The 18551-nt window shown below is 41.3% G+C and overlaps 1 protein-coding gene across 6 annotated transcripts in view; it reads right to left on the bottom strand.

Annotated features, from left to right (window-relative positions):
* The window catches only part of GABPB1 (GA binding protein transcription factor subunit beta 1), a 66157-nt gene extending 49689 nt beyond the window's left edge, over nt 1-16468 (bottom strand). For 3 of the 6 annotated variants that reach the window (XM_055319657.1, XM_055319661.1, XM_055319662.1), the window contains exon 1: nt 15596-16466. The gene's annotated coding sequence lies outside the window, so the exon portion shown is untranslated. Of the gene's footprint in view, nt 1-14442; nt 15049-15595 lie in introns of those variants that run through there. The other 3 variants (XM_055319660.1, XM_055319663.1, XM_055319659.1) reach the window with 3 other exon arrangements.
* Nucleotides 16469-18551: the final 2083 nt, after the last annotated feature.

The raw sequence follows: 18551 nt of genomic DNA, 5'->3' as shown, positions 1-18551 counted from the left end.
CAATGGACAATATCAGGTCTGATAGTTCTTTGTTATAGGAGATTTTTCTAGGTATTGTAGGATATTTGGCAGCATTCCTGGTCTCTACCCATTAGATGCCAGTGGCACCATCCAATCCCCCATTTTATGACACCAAAAAAAGTCTCTAGATATTGCTGAATGGCCCCTAGGGGTAAAATATCCCTGAGAACCCCTAACGCTTCTTGAATTACAGTTAATTTCTATACACTGGGCTAATATACTACCATCCTTTCACTCAACTGTACACAGAAAAGATACACAAGATGTAAGAATCTATCTAAGCCCAAACTATAGCCCACCCCAAACCAGCATTTCTCAAATTGCATTTCCCACAACACCAGAGAACTGCAGTACTGAGACAGTGGGCAAAGGGATAAGCATAGGTTAGGGGTAACAAAACTGTTTCACTAAAGCAAGACCATCTCCAACTATTATAAATATTTGTAATATTTAAAGCATTTTTTTTATTTTATTTATTTTATTTATGATAGTCAGAGAGAGAGAGAGAGAGAGAGAGAGGCGCAGAGACACAGGCAGAGGGAGAAGCAGGCTCCATGCACCAGGAGCCCAACGTGGGACTCGATCTCAGGTCTCCAGGATCGCACCCTGGGCCAAAGGCAGGCGCCAAACCGCTGCGCCACCCAGGGATCATATTTAAAGCATTTTTAAAAGAAAGCTATCGCTAGCAAAATGTCTTTTCAGATACAAAATGGTTAAAATTTTAAATCTCAAGCAAGAATTACTTAACAGCTCTATTTTATTGCTATTCCACACCCAAATCCTTATTAATATAAACCTAGAAAAGATTTATTAAATTCATCTGCAAGTCCTGGCATGTATTTGCTTTATTTATTTATTTGTTCTACTCTAACCAAACAGAAACCAGGTAAAAGTTGTATGGATAAATTAGCCCTCAAAATCAGATTCTGAACTATAACTCATTCAAATAAATTTTAAATCCCAAACTATGTAGTAAGAACTTAGAATGTTGTTCTTCTTTTCTCCATTAGGTTAAACTTCCTTGTCTTGTATAATATATAGTTATTCCCAAATGTGCTATATAAAAAATAATTTTCATGCTCTACTATGAACTCCTTCCTCTAAGCTAGTTTTGTTTTAAATATTAGAGTATAAGCTCAGCTACCCTAAAAATCACAACTTTATACAAAGCTATTTTTATTTCTTTGAATTTCAGGTACCAAAATATATAATTAAATCAGACCCATGCTAATAAATGTAGTTTCTGATTACCACATAATCTATGTATTCATCAGATATACATTCTCTATTTCTTTATCTACATTCTATCTGTGTATAGCAATGTCCCTATTTAACTGTAAAATTATGACATCATTACAAAGCTGTTCTCCATAAAACCTAGAATATAAATGGCTATAATCTAAGGATAAAAAAATTTATTGATGACTATCATTTATTTATTTATTTATTTGAGAAAGAGAGCGCATACAACAACATGGTGGGGATAGAGGGAGAGGGAGAAAAAGACTCCCCACTCAGCAGGGAGCTCAACGTGAGGCTCAATCTCAGGACCCTGGGATCATAACCTGAGCCAAAGGTAGATGCTTAACCGACTGAGCCACCCAGGTGCCCCTATTGGAGACTATTTAATATTCATGTTTAAAATTAGCTCGAGGGATCCCTGGGTGGCACAGCGGTTTGGCGCCTGCCTTTGGCCCAGGGCGCGATCCTGGAGACCCGGGATCGAATCCCACGTCAGGCTCCCGGTGCATGGAGCCTGCTTCTCCCTCTGCCTGTGTCTCTGCCTCTCTCTCTGTTGACTATCGTAAATAAATAAAAAATAAAAAAAAATAAAAAAAAATAAAATTAGCTCGAGTTCCAGGGTGCCAGGATCCTAGGATTGAGCCCCATGTCCGGCTCCCTGCTCAGCAGGGAGTCTGCTTCTCCTTCTCCCTCTGCCCCTATATCTCACTAGTGCCCTCTCTCTCTCTCAAATAAATATAGTCTTTATAAATAAATGAGTAAATAAGCTCAAGTTATACATCTAAAGCGTACAAATTACACAAATGTATATATACACAAACACTAAACTAAAAAGGAGAACTAAGAATCCATCAATTAGCATGCCCAAAACTTCCCAGGCACCTGCCAAAATTTAATCTTCCTGCTCTACTCCCTCATGTTGTTACCAGCCTTTTTACCTCCCAAATTAGAAATCTGAGAGCTATCCGTAACTTCCTCCTCTCCCTCATGTCTTTACATACAGTTGGCCATCAAATACTATAAATCCTACTTTGCATCTCTTTTTCTCTTAATTTCTTTTTTCTCAACAAGCAACAGTTTTATATAGCTCAAAAATCCAAACCCAGAAATGTATACATTGAAAAGTCTCAATGGAAGCATTTACACTATCCCACTCCCCCCGACAAGTAATCACCTTTACTAGTTTCATGGTTATCCTTCTACTATTTCTATTATTACCAAAAGATAGCATTACTACATAAACTGTTCTCCACTTGCTTTTCTTACTTAACACATCCTAGAGATCTTTCCTATTAGTTCATAGACAGCTTCCTCTTTTTCTGTATAGGTGCTTAGCATGCTATTGTGTGGATAGGTCTTAGTTTATTATGGATGGACACTATTCCTATTATATGCAACACTGCAGCTAATAACTGTGTAAATGTAACATTTTATTTCATATAACTGTAGGATAAATTCCCTGAAGTAGGATTTCTGAGACAAAAGTAAATACAGGGATGCCTGGGTGGCTCAGCGGTTGAGCATTTGAACATTGTCATAAAGTCTTATACTACAGTTTGGTCAAATTTATCAAAATATCTTCCTAAAACAATCAATCATGTATTCTAATCACCTACAGAAACAGAATTTAGTATATGTGCTACTGAAGCGAGTACCAGAATACAGAATTTAACCACACGTATGCTTAACTTGAAGTGAAAAATAATTTACATAGTTGGCCACCTACCATTCTATTTCATAAACATAAAGCCCAGAATTACCCTGAAATGTGAATCTCCTATTTCTTCAGTATGTCTCAATTCTCAAATGCTTCTTATAGAGTGAACTTAACATTGCAATGATAAGCTTAATTAAAAGCTTAATGCATAAAGAAATGTTTTTTGGTACAACATAGCCCATAAATGTAACCCAACTTCCTCTAGGGCACAGCTGAGGAAACAGCAATGCATTTCATCACTTGAGGAAAAACTGGCTGTAATGGACTTATTGAGAGATGATATCTCTACTTCCCATGCAGCAACTTCCTACAATGCATTTCAGACCTTTTTGGATCTGGCCCATGCCTCACTCAAGCCTCATCAACTCACGACTTCCTGCTCGTATTTATACTCCAACACTACACAGTTACCTATAATTACCCCTACATACTATTCCGTTTTGTGATACCATTCCTTTATGTGTTATTCTGCCTGAGAAGTCTTCTTACCCCAAATTACCTCACCACGTATTCACATTCTTCCTCAAAAACTCAGTTCAGACATTACCTCCTCTAACAAACTCCCATTGACCTTTTCACCAAAAAGAATTAATCATTTCTTTATTTCCTCATTGTGCCCTGAACCTACTTTCATTAATATATGGATTCCACTCTGTTACAAGTATTTGCTTACAAGCTCTCCTCTCCTAAAAGCCTCAGGAAGTCAGGCCAAGTTTATCTTATTCTTACATGTTTAGTATTCAGCAGTTTCTAGTATCCTACTCAATAGCTATTTGCCAAATTAAACAAGTCATCTCTATTCAGCAGTAAACACTAAAAACCTATACACAAAACAATTGAAATCATGATTTTTAACTGAAGATACTTCACAGCCTGGAAGAATATGTGGATTATAATAAAAAGCAGTCTGTAGTTCTTTTTTTAAGTATTAAGTTTTTAACTATGAAATCTTTTAGTGGGCTAAAGCCAACATTTAAAATAATGTCAGCATATATCCAATGTGGTAAAGGTAAATGTCTCATGAAACCTTTGTTCCAGTTGTACATATGCACACACAAACAATGTGTTACTGATGCAAAACACATTTCTTACCATGGATCACAATAAAGAAGATAACTTGAAAGCTAATTCCATTGTTGCTGTATGGGTTCGAGAAGCTTTATTTTTTTTTTTAATATTTTATTTATTTATCCATGATAGTCACACAGAGAGAGACAGAGAGGCAGAGACACAGGCAGAGGGAGAAGCAGGCTCCATGCAGGGAGCCTGACATGGGATTCAATCCCAGGCCTCCAGGATCGCGCCCCGGGCCAAAGGCAGGCACCAAACCGCTGCGCCACCCAGGGATCCCTCAAGAAGCTTTAAATCAACAAACAATATAATATAGTGAAGGAAGGCTTCTTCAATGAAAGACATTTGGAGCATAGTCTAGCTTCCCACCACCTCTCTAATCTCACTTATCACTCCCCCTAACTCATTCTGCTTGAGGCACACAAGCCTTAGGAATTATTGGGATCCCTGGGTGGCGCAGCGGTTTGGCGCCTGCCTTTGGCCCAGGGCGCGATCCTGGAGACCCAGGATCGAATCCCACATCGGGCTCCCGGTGCATGGAGCCTGCTTCTCCCTCTGCCTGTGTCTCTGCCTCTCTCTCTCTGTGACTATCATAAATAAATAAAAATTAAAAAAAAAAAAAAAGGAATTATTCGAGTAAGCCAAACATGTTTCCACCTCAGGGTCTTAAACATGTTGTTTCTTCCACCCAGAAAGCTCTTCACTTACATAACCATGTCATTTACTCCCTCATTCCAGGACACCCAAAGAGATTTTTCCCTGGCCACCTAAAATAGCAACCACCTCCCACCATTCTAACCCGTTATCCAGTTTTATTCCTTTTCATGCCACTCATTAACACCTGATATTCATTACTGTGCTTTTCCTCCCCTCCCTCATTGCAAATGTCAGCCCCAAGAAAACAGAGACTATCTTCTATTTTCATTACTATAACATCAGAGATTAGGACAGTACCAGCACAAAGCAAACAATTCTGAATAGGCTTTGATAGGCCTATCAAGGAAAAGAAAAAGGAAAAACACAGAGTTGTGCCTGAGCATGGTATATTACAGAGGAAACAAGGCTGAAGTAAGGTTGATGAAGCAGAATATGAAAAGGTTTCAAAGTGAGAAAGCAGAGTTTGGACTTTATCCTACAGACAACTGGAAGTCATTCAATGTTTTGAGCAAACTTTGATCCATTCAAACATTTATTCAGCACAAGTTCAATTCACTTTGCTTGGCACAATGGAGAGCAAAAAGTCAATAGCACATGTTCTCTCCTCTGGCTGTTCAGGTTTAATAGCAATGGGTTCAAAAAAGTTTTAGGAAAATTATTCTGGCAGCCATATGGGGGGTGGATTGGAAGAGGAGTTCCAAAGCTAAAAAGGGAGATAATAGGCAATACAGAGCCTCAGGACAAACTGAGACCCAGTAAAGAATAATCTAAAAGAACTGTGCTGATTAATGGATAGAAATAATAAAAGAGAAACATGTATTACAAAAACTTTAAGATTCAAATATGATAAACTTAGATAAAACTTAGAAAAACTGAGCAATTTCAATAACTTTTAGATTATTACCCAACCATTGCAAATAACGATCAAAGCGATGAGAAAGGAAAAGTAAGTGTGGTAGTAAGACTACTAAAAAAGCAAAAGAATCCTCTTCCTTCCATTCAGTTCAAAAAATAAGAGACAAGAATAGATTTGTTATGATAACAATGAAAAAAATGTGCAAGCTTATACTCTATTTTCTTTTTCAATTGCGTAAAAATCAATGGCATCTCCTGAGAGAGAGGAAGAAGATATATGAGAAAACAAAAATGTAAGATTAACAAAATAACTGCCAACAGTACCAAGGGCCCACTGGGAATTGTTCAGCATTAATTTATAGTGGCCAAGAAATCTTCATAATTACCCGCCTTCCTCCATAAATATGCTGTAATCTGTGAAAAAAAAAAAAAAAAAAGAAACAGAGGAGATAAATAGTGGAAAGATTTGACAACAGGTAAATATGATAGAAGTGATTGGTGTCAAGTTCAGGCCACATCTAATGCATACAGCAATAAAGGAAGGGAGAAGAAATTAAGAGTGTATGAAGGGAATGGCTGAAGGCACAGGTAATCACATGGGCAAAGATTTAAGAGTTCATATAAGCCAGTTAGGATGTAAGAGAAATTTATCAGATCATTCACTTTAACACCATATTGTTTGCTATGATCTGAATGCTTGTGTGTCTTTCCCCTGTCCCCTAAATTTGTATGTTGAACTCCTAACGCCCAAAGTGATGGTATTAGGAGGTGAGATGTTTGGGAGGTGATTAGGTCATGAGAAAGGATCGTAAGACTTATGCCCTTATAAAAAGAACCCCCCCCCAAAAAAAAAGAAACACAAGACAGCTCCCTCGCCCCTCTTCCATGTAAGTATACAACAGAGAAGTCTGTAACTGGAAGAGCGTCCTCACCAGACCCCAACCATGCTTGCACCTTAGATGTGGAACCTCCCAGCCTCTAGAACTGCAAGAAATAAATTTCTGTTGTTTATAAGCTACCAAGCCTCTGGTTTTTTATTACAGCAGCTCGGACTAAGACACTGTTTAAATGCTTTTCCTCTGTTTGGATACATGGTAAGTGCTATAGGCACAATGGAATATAGGAATCAGAAGGGCTGCACAGCCAATAAATTTATCATCAGAGGAAGTAACCTAATTTCAATGTTCAGTTCTATAATTAATATTATGACTTAGGATAAATATTCACCTCGGTTCCCACACCTACAGAACGGGAGAGCATGTTAAAGAGAGGTACCATAGTGGCTTCCACTCATCTGCTTTAAAGAACTGCTGCTATCGTAGGCCAAGTTACCAAACAGCAATCATACTACTGTGTACTCAAAGAATACAAAGAATACAAAAACAAACTCAAAACAATACATACAACCCTCTGCTTATAGCAGCATATTTACAATAGCCAAATTATAGGAGCAGCCCAAGTATCCATTGATTGATGGATAAAAAAGATGGTGTGTGTGTGTGTGTGTGTGTGTGTGTGTGTGTGTGTGTGTGAGAGAGAGACAGACAGACAGACAGACATGGAATACTATTCAGCCATTAAAAAAAAGAATGAGGGGATCCCTGGGTGGCTCAGCAGTTTGGCGCCTGCCTTTGGCCCAGGGCGCGATCCTGGAGTCCTGGGATCGAGTCCCACGTCGGGCTCCTGGCACGGAGCCTGCTTCTCCCTCCGCCTGTGTCTCTGCCTCTCTCTCTCTATGTCTATGATAAATAAATGAATGAATGAATGAATGAATGAATGAATAAATCTTTAAAAAAAGGAATGAAATCTTGCTATTTGACATGGATGGAGCTAGAGAGTATAATACTAAGCGAAATAAGTCAGAGAAAGACAAATACCATATGATTTCACTCATATGTGGAATTTAAGAAACAAAACAAACAAACAAAAAAAAGACAAATCAAGAAACAGACTCTTAATTATAAAGAACAATCTGATTGTTACCAGAGAGGAGGCGAATAGGGGATGGGTTAAATCAGTGTGGGGATTAAGGAGTGTATTTGTTTTTATGAACACAGAGTGATATATGGAACTATTCAATTACTATATTGTACACCTGAAACTAATGTAACACTGTATATAAGCTAACTGGAATTAAAAACCTAAAGAAAATAGAAAAAAAAATGTCTTATCCCTCAAGTGTAATGAGAGCAAAGCTAATTGAGTAAGAGGAACTCTCAAGCCTCTTCTAGAAAAGATTCTGCACTATGTAATAGAATCAACAATACTGGTGGAGGTTTAACATATTTCATAATCAAAGTAAATAAAGGTAAGCATTTTTTCCTTAATTTTTTAATTTTTAAATTATTGCTATATGATATATATATATATATAAAACATGAAAAGGTATGTATTCTCTTTTTTTTTCTTTTAAGATTTTACTTATTTGAGAATGTAAGAGAGAGAGAGAGAGCATAGAGGGAGAGGGAGAAGCAGACTCCCTGCCAAGCAGAGTCGGATGCAAGGCACTATCCCAGGACCTGGAAATCATGACCTGAGTCAGAGGCAGAAACTTAACCGACTGAGCCACCACCCAGGAGCCCCAAAAAGGTATGTATTCTAACATTAAAATAAAACAGGACTTGGGACGCCTGGGTGGCTCAGCGGCGGGCATCTGTCTTTGGCTCAGGGTATGACCCCAGGGTTCCAGGATCAAGTCCTGCATCGGGCTCTCTGTGGGGAGAGCCTCTGCCTAGGTCTATGTCTCTGCCTCTCTCTCTGTCTCGCACGAATAAGTAAATAAAATCTTAAAAAATAAAATAAAATAAAAATAAAATAAAATAAAATAAAATAAAATAAAATAAAATAAAATAGGACTCAAAATGTAGTAAATGTTCTACAGATTCCTTAACTGCAATTCCAAAATACAAAAACTCTTTTGGTGGCAAACCTTACCTAAAGTGACAAGAAGCTATTTATAGTCTCTATTTACCCTACTTGGTGTAAACCTTCATACATTCTCCTGCAGAAATGGAAATGTTTTTGAAGAGGACTGGATTCTGTTGAAACGTTACATTATGACCTTGCCTATATCCAAAAAGTTCTTAATTCCAAAACCTATTAGACCCCAAAGGTTTTAGTGCACTATGATCCTATAAATATAATTGCTAATATTTGCTGAACTTTAAATGTGTGTCACTGTTCTGATCACTTTATATGCAGTAACTCATTTAATCCTCCCAACCACTACAACATAGGTATGAAATTATTCCAATTTTACGAAGGAGGGAACTAAGGCAGAGCGATTAAGTAAATTGCCTAATGTCACAAAGCCAGAGAGACTAAGCTGAGATGAATATATATAAATATTACACATAAGAGGAAGAAAATATAAAATAGAGAACAGAATATGACAGAAAGGTAGGAGTCCACGATTATTTCATCTGTTCAATAAATATATTACTTCTAGAATGGTAAGGGATCAAACTTAAAAAAAATACTAAAGACTTTACATGCTTACGAATTCTAAATTTATGTGCAATTCCTTTTTTTTTTTTTTTTTTAAGATTTTACTTATTCATTTATGCAGGGAGCCCCACACAGGACTCGATCTGGAGTCTCCAGGATCACACCCAGGGCTGAAGGCAGGTGCTAAACCGCTGAGCCACCCAGGCTGCCCTATGTTCAATTCCTAAGTCAAACTGCATAAACTGCACAGTATAAAATCAAAGCTCCTCAGTTTATGTTAATATATTTTTTATTGAGATACATTTTAATATGCTTTTAATTACAATATACAAAAACATTCACTGTAGAAGTCAGAAAATTTGGATGTGCAAAAAGAAAATAATCACTTATAAAACTACACTCAGAAATAACCACTTAACAATTTGGCACATATCCTTCCAGACATCAATACAATTTTTTTTCCCTTGAACAATGCAGGGCTGAGAGGTACAGACACTCCCCACCCTCCCACCCCACACACACAGTTGAAAATCTGAGTATAACTCTTCTATCCCCAGAAACTTAACTGTTAACAGCTTACTGCCAACTAGGAGCTTTACCGATATGTATTATATACCGTATTCTTACAGTAAAGCAACTTACAGGAAAGAAAATGTTAAGAAAATCATAAGAGAAAACTTTGCAGTACTGTACTGTATCACAAAAAAAAAAAAAAAAAAAAACCCTGTGTATAAGTGGACCAATGCAGTTCAAAGCCCTATTGTTCAAGGGTCAACTGCATATTTGTTTGTTTGTTTGTTTTTTTATTTATGATAGTCACACACAGAGAGAGAGAGGCAGAGACACAGGCAGAGGGAGAAGCAGGCTCCATGCACCGGGAGCCCGACGTGGGATTCGATCCCGGGTCCCCAGATCGCCCTGGGCCAAAGGCAGGCGCCAAACCGCTGCGCCACCCAGGGATCCCTGCATCTTTGTTTTTTAACCAAAATGGAATTGTTTTTAAATCTACCTTTTTTTTTTAATTTAACATACAAGACATCTCTTCATCTCTTCCCTTTCTTCTTATACCATTTAATAGTGCCCCACTGTGAATATGTATCCTAGCAATCACTGTGAAACATTTAGATTGTGTACAACTTTATAGCATAGAGATCAAGACTTACTGACTCTAGTCAAACTGCGTAGACCCAACTCCTGGCTCTACCACATACTAACTCTGCTACCTTAGACAAGCTACCCCATTTCCCTATGCCTGTTTTCACTTCTGAAAAAAAAAAAAAGGAAAATATTATCTCTGTCATATGATTAATGTGAGAGTGGGGTCAAATGTTAATACACAGCTTTTACTATCAACAGTGCTGCAATCAGGATGCTCACAGCTAAATCTTTGCACACATCCTTATTACATCAAGATCAATCCCCCCTTAAATGAGAATTTCCATGTCAGGACATAGGCACATTTTTAAGGCTTTGAGCCTGCCAAATTACAGTTTGGTTTAAAGCCCTCGTTAAATAGTTCTCTCACTTAATACTCATTTCTCATTATCCAAGAAGGTGAAAACTATGATCCAGTTAAGCTAACCAGCTTGTTTCACTCAACTGGCTTTTGCTCTTCTACTTTTGTACCTGCAAACCTAGACATATATCATAAAATCTTAAAAGTATGTAGGGAACTTTAGGACACCTGGCCCAATTCCTGATTCAGTCTATCAGTTCCTCCACCTTAGAATTCCTAACTTGAACATCATCAATGAAAGCAGAGAGCCTACAACTCAATCCTAACCCCCATTACATTTTACTGTTCTGTGGAAATTTCTCTTGAAAGTATGTTGAAATCCTCCTTCTAACTACTACTCATTGATCCTAGTTCTTTCTAGTCAGATCAAACCTGATCTGTGTGATAGACCTCTAAATAGTTAAAGATATCATCATTTCTTAGATGAGTTTCCTTCTCTTCTTTGGGCAAACATTGCGTTTTTCACTTTTTCCTCCTTTCCCCATGTCCTTTCCCCCATGATCAAGGTCCTCTGGAAACTCACTATAGTTCAGAGCTTTTTAAACTCGTGTGCCTATCACCTGGTGAACTTCAGAAAAATACAATAGCCCAGGCCCTATCCTACTTAAGCATAGGCCTCTGTGTTTTTGCCCTGCAGGTGATTCTGATATAAAGTCTGAGAAATGATATAAGGGCCCACTCACAAAGTGATAGTAATGCTACCTAAAAGCTGACACAATGTAATTATCCCAGGTATAATACAACAAGTACAAAGTAAAGTGTGGCTAATACCTCCTCCCTCTTTCCAGAGAGAGAGAGAGAGCACCAGCACAAAGGACAGAGAGAGAGGGAGAATCCCAAACTGACTCCACACTGAGGGCAGAGCCAGACATGTGGCTTTATCTCACAATCCTCAGGTTATGACCTACGCCAAAATACAGTCAGACTTAGCTTAACCAATTGAGCCACCCAGGTGCCCCAATACCTGTTCTATGTTGTTCTACCAACTTCAAGATGACATTTACTTTTTTAAAAAATTATACCAGAGTGTTAATTCACATTAAATGTACATTTAAAATGATGAGTCTTTTCCACATTCTCTATTATTGCATTAGTGTCTTGTGACCTAACTGCCAGCCTTTCCAATTATTCCCATTAAAAGGTAAGAGAACCAGGACAAAGAGTTTTAAATCCCTATTTCTAAATGCATCACCGCTGTGCATATGATTTACCTTCAGTGGAAAAATAATTTCAAGCTTCAGCCTCTAAACATCGCATGGACAGACTTAGCCTAAATGAAAGTACACTGGTCCACCAACAACTGAACTGACAGGGGACTGCATCAACACATCTCCTCTATGCAAAGCACTGTTGTCAAGACAGTGGGGAAATACAGTCCTTAATACAAGTTGGCAGACCTTCTAGAGAGCCTGATGGAACAAATACCTTCAAAGAAGGAGAATACCTGGATAAACACATTAATGCTATAGAAACCTATGATTACTACTTAGCTCTGGGGCCAAAGAAATGATACTCATTAGAAAACTAAGTTATTCTGAACTTTAAGGTTTTATTTCCCTTTGTTTTTTAATGTTTATGAGACAAGAGAGGAGATGGACCCATCAGTGAATTCACCCACACTCAGGCTACTTGAAAAGGAATATTGCCCCCTCAAAAATACACCCTCAGGGACGCCTGGGTGGCTCAGCACTTGAGCGTCTGCCTTCAGCTCAGGGCATGATCCCAGTCTGGGGATGGAGTCCCGCATGGGGCTCCCTGCTCAGTGGGGAGCCTGCTTCTCCCTCTGCCCCTCACCCTGCTTGTATGTGCTCGCTAATAAATAAATCTTTAAAAAATAAAAGTTGACTTTAAAAAAAGAAGCTCGCTGGTGGCATTTTGGACAACTGTTGTCAGGCAAAGGCAAACTATGAGGAAAGTTATAGACATAGGGGCAAGTAAAGAGTAGAGTAAAAGAGGGACAAGCTATGAGGTGAAGGGACTCTAAATTTTTGTAGAAGTGTAGTAGCCGATTCAGAAACATAGGGAGATGCCACCTTCTGAACAGATTAAGAAAGGGAAAAGCAACATGATGACTGGATTGAAAAACTATCAAGTTCAAAAGAAAACAGAACAGATTGTAGAAATTCTTAAAGAGCACTTATTTCATGAGAAAAGTAGTAGAAACAAGACAGTCAAGTTAGGTCAGGACCCAGACAGAAAGAAAAGGATGCCTGGGTGGCTCTGCGGTTGAGCTTCTGCCTTCAGCTCAGGGTGTGATTCGGGGTGTGGGGATTAAGTCCCGCATCCAGCTCCCTGCAAGGAGCCTGCTTCTCCCTCTGCCTATGTCTCTGCCTCTGTGTGTCTCTCATGAATAAATAAAATCTTAAAAAAAAAAAAAATACACACTCAAAACAAATTCATGATTCAAAACGTCATGTAATGACTTCTGAATTCCTGACTTGTTTGCTTTACCTGTTACTATTCTTAACTTATGAGGTATTCAAGAGGGGGGGGAAATGGCCATCCTACAGATGAGTTCCACCATAAATACAACTTAGAGATGCTGGATGAAAAGGAGACAAGTAAAATTAACCAAGATCCAATGTGATATTTATTTTCATTTACATGGCAAACATCAAAAATATACCTGGCATTTTCAAACAATTATGTCAAGAATGACCAGATGCTTCCTGTTGATGGAACAGTAGAGAACTACAGTCTGACAGAATCAAAATAGAGTTCACAGAAACAACTGGAAATGAATTTAGCTTCATTTCAAAACCATTAAACCAAAGTATGGCCTTACATTTTCACACATTTAGTGTAACTGGCCCCCAATCTAAAATATAAAATACCCAGAAGGACGTTAAGAGAGAACTCAAACTTTAAGTTAGGAGACTTAACTCTAAAGTTAAGTATATGCATTACAAAAGTATTGTTTGACCAAATGTTTCACTGCAGGATTCCTTTTAAATCTGAAACTCCTGCAGGGCTTTTGACAGTGTCCTATCTTCAAATATCACTTTTACACACTAGTTTTCACAAGCGTATCTAACATGGAATTCACATTTTGTGTACATAATTAAAAATAAATTGTGGAATTAAAAATAAAATTTAGTCACTTAAAAAATATTTTCAAGTGTTCCTGAGTCTCCAGGATCATATGCAGATTACACAATCTGTATACTGTTTATGCATCTAAATCCCAAATTGAAAAAAAGAGCCCAAGAAACAAGTATAGAAATCAACTCTCCTATCCATATTCTTTAAAATGTGTCTTGTATAATATGCTGATTCGACTTGTATGGTGAAAGTATAGAAATGACAAATCTCTCAGTTTAAAAAAAAAAAAATTACACAACAAGCATGAGCATACAACGGAGTTTTGGGAGTTTTCCAGACGTTACACGGTGTGATACCACAGACTGAATGCAGTAGAGATTTAAGAATCTAGATGTCTTTTAAACCAGACATTTAAAAGACGTGCAGAAATGCAAAACCATGTCACTCTTACCACTTGTATTAACTTGTATTAATGTCACCTGTATTAACTTGTAATGAATTTTTGTTGTAGCTATTATGGGGGGGGGGTTATGTAAAGAGTAAAATTAAGAGAAAAAAATTAATAAAAGCATAAGGTCATCTTTAATTCCCTTAAAATCAGAGAGCCTGAGCCTGAAAGTGTAAGTGCCAAGGCCGAGTGGTTATAGGTCAGTGCGAAGCAGTTTACACCAAGCTGGGTAGGTCTGTCTATACGAGAAATAACGAACTGCAAAAAGAATCTTTCAACACTACCGTCTGCGTAATAAATCATAGTGCACCTCTAATTCTGGAATGGGAAATTATTTTACAAGGACCATTTATTGACTACATCAAAAACATTTTCCAGATAAAAAAAAAAAAAAAAAAAAAAACGATACTTCAGAAAGTAACTTGCCTGAACCGAGACAGCAAATCAGTGTTCGGAGAGAGCACCTAAAATACTTCCACGTTACCAAGCCCCCTCCGAAAGTACTGCCGTGGTCGCTACCCCTCCTTTGAACAGAGGTCTGCTCGCCACAGTCCAATCAGGTTTAAAGCAAGCGTGTGTGTACTGAAAACAAGCCTAAAGTGGGGAAACACACACGAGGCAGGCCTACATTATCCCGATGGTTTCGGTTTTCGCGATGCACCCCCGAGGCTATGCTCGCTGACTGAACGCGGCACGACAGCTTCAACCGAGCACTCTGAACACACACGGATTTACTGTGTCCAGGCAGAAATGACCTGGCAAAATTCTCAACTTTCTTCCGAAGCCGTGCACCCGCAGATCCCGGCGGCCAGGTCCCAAGAGCAGAAGTCCGAGCATCCAGAGCGGCGGGCCTTTGTCCCCTCGGGGGCCCGAGAGCCCGAGGTCGTGGCAGCAGGCGCGATCGGCCGCGCGCGGGCCGGGCCGGGCCGGGGCCTCCGCTCAGCCCCGTCAGGGCTGCCGCTCCCGCCGCGGCCCGAGCGCGGCCCGGCCGCGCAGGCCCCACAGCGCTGCGCGCCCGGGCACGGCCGCCCCCGCCGCCCCTTCCCCGCTCCGGAGAAGCCGCCAGGGCGCCCAGACAAAGAGGCCGGCAGTTCCCGGGGCGGCGGGCGGCGGGCGGCGGGCGCCGAGGCCCGGCCGGGCCGCGCCGCGCCAACCTGCCTCCCTCCCGCTCCCGCCCGCCGCCCGCCGCCCGCCGCCCGCAGAGCCCCCGCCGCAGGGGCTCGACCCCCTCCCCGCCCCGGGGCCGCCGCTCGGGCCGGGGCCGGCTGGGAGGCCGCGGCGCGCCGGGGCCGAGGAGGGGGCGGCGGCCGCCACCATGTCTGCCCGCCCCTCCCAGAAGCGGGGTGCCCGGCGGACAAAGCGCGGCGGCGGCGCGGGCGGAGCGGGCGCCCAGGCCGACCCCGCCGACCCCCGCGGAATAAGCGGGGCCAGGAGCCCCGGAAACCCGGCGCCTTAATGCAATAAACAGGAAATCGCGGGGATGATCTGGGTTCCGGGGGAAGTGGAATTATTTTTTACCAGCGAAGAGATCAACTTCCACATCCGGTGGTAACAGGGCCCTACACAGACCCGCACTGACCTGGAAAAGCTTCGGGAGCGGCGACGGGGGAGCAGCAGGAGGTGGTGCGGGGACCCGAGGCGCCTCGTACCCGGCCGGGCTGACGCGGCCCCGCTACACACAAAGCGCTTCAGCTGCACAGGGCGCTATTTTCCGAAAATGCCGCGTCTGGTCGGCGCCCAAAATCCCCACCGAAAAGTCCCCCGTGCTGCGCGCGGAGGGACACATGGTGTGCGAGTGAGTCAAAGCTCCCAGCATCCCTCCCGGACCCGGCCCCTGTCAAGCCCGCGCCTCAGCCTTTCCGCCCCTGCCTTCGGCCGCAGATTGCTCTCCCACCCTCCCCGCGACCCCATTCCGGCGGGAGGGAGGGGGCGACGGGGTCTGCGCTTTGTTTTTAACGGAGGGAAGGGAAATATGCCATTTGTAGAGCTTGAGCCACACAAAGAAAGCGGCGGAATGATCCGCTCTCGGCGACCGCAAGTCCCGGCTCGCCCGGCGCCTGCGCGGCACGGGGGTGGGAGCCGCGGCGGGCCATGTGCGCGGCGGAGCGCCCCGGCTGCTGGCCGGGCCTTCCCGCCTCTTTTTGCGGGGGCTGGCGGTTGGGGAACCGAAGTACGTGTTCCTCCCTTGGTATCTCTGCGACGTGACCGCTGAGAGACGGGGAACCCGACCTCGGGGCTTAAGCCGAGCCGCCCCGCAGAGCCCCGGGACACGGAAGGGCAGCCGGGAAGCTAGGATTTGACTGAAAGTGGCCCTAGATTCAACTAGGCCGCCTGGGACGGGAGTGGCGGTTGAGGTACCGGGGCAGGAACGAAGGCTGCTCCTTCACGTCGCTTGAACTGAGCAGCCAGGTTCCTCACAGAGATGTACTTACTCCTGTAGACTTTTTTTTTTTTTTTTTAATTTTAACATGCCCACGGCGTTGCAGGTGTCTCGTACTTCATAGACGCTAATTGCTCGCTCAATTGCCTTGGATTTCTGTCACCTCAGAGGTGAAGGTCTTTTTTTTTTTTTTTTTTTTTTTTTTTTTTTTACCGTGGCCACCATGCCTAGATGATTGTTGTGCCGTATTTTATGAAGAACGTTGATTTGGAGATAGTGGTTTACAGAGTGAAAGCCTTTGCAAGTTAATGTACTTCTGATGATTTGCTAAGTAAACCCCAACCCACTGGTATTGTGTTTAACAGGTGAGCCCCGGGATGACTTTCCCAAGCTGCTGGCCTGCAGCTTCTGTCTTCCCATATTTAGGAATTGGGAGTATCTGAGACAACGCCAAGAGTTTCATTCAGGAGAGTTTACGAGTTTAAGTGAAATCCGTATTACCCATTGATTTTTGTGTGGCCTGAGATAAGTCATTTTTTCTACCTCCAGTTACCCTGTTGGGATATTGACGCGGTAAGGATTTGTAAAGTCTTTGTGTAACTTACTTAAGTCATTTTGCCTAAAATAGAAGCAAAGTAAATGTCACAGTAGCCATATTGTTTTCTTTTGATGTAATATTTTCAATGCTTCAGTTGATAAAAATTTGCCAAGTTTTTGATACCATGTTTTCCAGTAACCTTTGAGTTTGAGTAAGCTTTGAGTTAACGATTGCTATGGAATCCTTGCCCTCATTGATCTTCTTTCTACTGTAGACTGAGAGGAGTAAACAGTAAGTATATCAGTAAGTATAATGAGGGTAAACTGCTGAATACTGCGAAATCTCATACAGGAGAAATCTCTTGCCCACCTGGGATGGAGGAATGAAATGGGACTGGAGAAGCAATTAGCTTTAATAAAGGAATTGGGGAGGAGCCTTCCAGACAGAAGCAGCAATACACGGAAAGATTAGGAGGCAAACTTTGGAGAGATTGTTTAGTAAAGAAGATAATGGGGGATCCCTGTGTGGCCCAGCGGTTTAGCGCCTGCCTTTGGCCCATGGCGTGATCATAGAGACCTGGGATCGAGTCCCACGTCGGGCTCCCTGCTTCTCCCTTTGCCTGTGTCTCTACCTCTGTGTGTGTGTGTGTGTGTGTGTGTGTGTGTGTCATGAATAAATAAATAAAATCTTTAAAAAAAAAAAAAAGAAGATAATGCTGTTTCAGAACTGCCTAGAGATGTTCCTGAAGAGATTCAATCATGAAGACTTTGAATGCCATGTGCAGAAATTAGCTTTTGAGAACTGAGAGGAAACTGTTGAAGGGTGTTAAGTAGAAGTGTTACAGGATTGGATTTGCATTTTAGACAGATTAGACTGTTATGCAAAACTCAGGCATGGAAAACGGTTTGGGGAAAAAATAGTAATTTGTGAGAGAATAATGCTTTGGACTGAGATAGTGGCAAATAGTGTGAAGAATATGACCAAGGTAGTTATTGAGAGTTTGGTGATTTGGTTGAGTCGGTAAGGGAATGACTGAGAGGAAGTCATCCTTGACATCTTTGACCTTATTGAATTTGAAGTCCTTGTGAGCCAACCAAGCACATATGTCTGGCAGGCAATTAGATATTAATTCATTTAAGTTGTTTCATGAGCACTTTCTGTAACTGGCAGTGTTCTAAAATCCTGGAATAGATTAAGCAGCAACAAAACGAACAAGGTTCCTGTTCCTGTTGCTAGTGGAACAGACCATAAAAAAAAAAAGTGTTATAAAAGAGTAAAGATAATATCTTATAATATGCGCTATTAAGGAAATAAAAGGGTATCTGATTAAAGCATTTCTTTGGGGGAGAGAACAGGCAAAATTTTGGAAGTTGATCACAGATGGCCTCACAGAGAAGGTATTCTCTGATCTAAGACCTGAATGGGCATAAGTGTAGAGCAGTATTTGAGACCTAAGGGAACAGCAGAGCAGAATCCTGTGTTTAGCAAGAAGGCCACTGTAACTGAAGTTTAGAGACCAAAGAAAGGAATGGTAGGAGAAGAAATCTGCTGCCTTGGTAAGTTTAAGTGCTGTAGAAGCCACTGAAGAGTTTTTTCTTTTTTAAGATTTTATTTATT

This window comes from Nyctereutes procyonoides, unplaced genomic scaffold (assembly GCF_905146905.1).
Source record: "Nyctereutes procyonoides isolate TBG_1078 unplaced genomic scaffold, NYPRO_anot_genome, whole genome shotgun sequence".
In the NCBI taxonomy this organism is placed as follows: Eukaryota; Metazoa; Chordata; class Mammalia; order Carnivora; family Canidae; genus Nyctereutes; species Nyctereutes procyonoides.
Note: the sequence above shows the minus strand (reverse complement) of the source record. Positions and strands in the feature narration are given on the sequence as shown.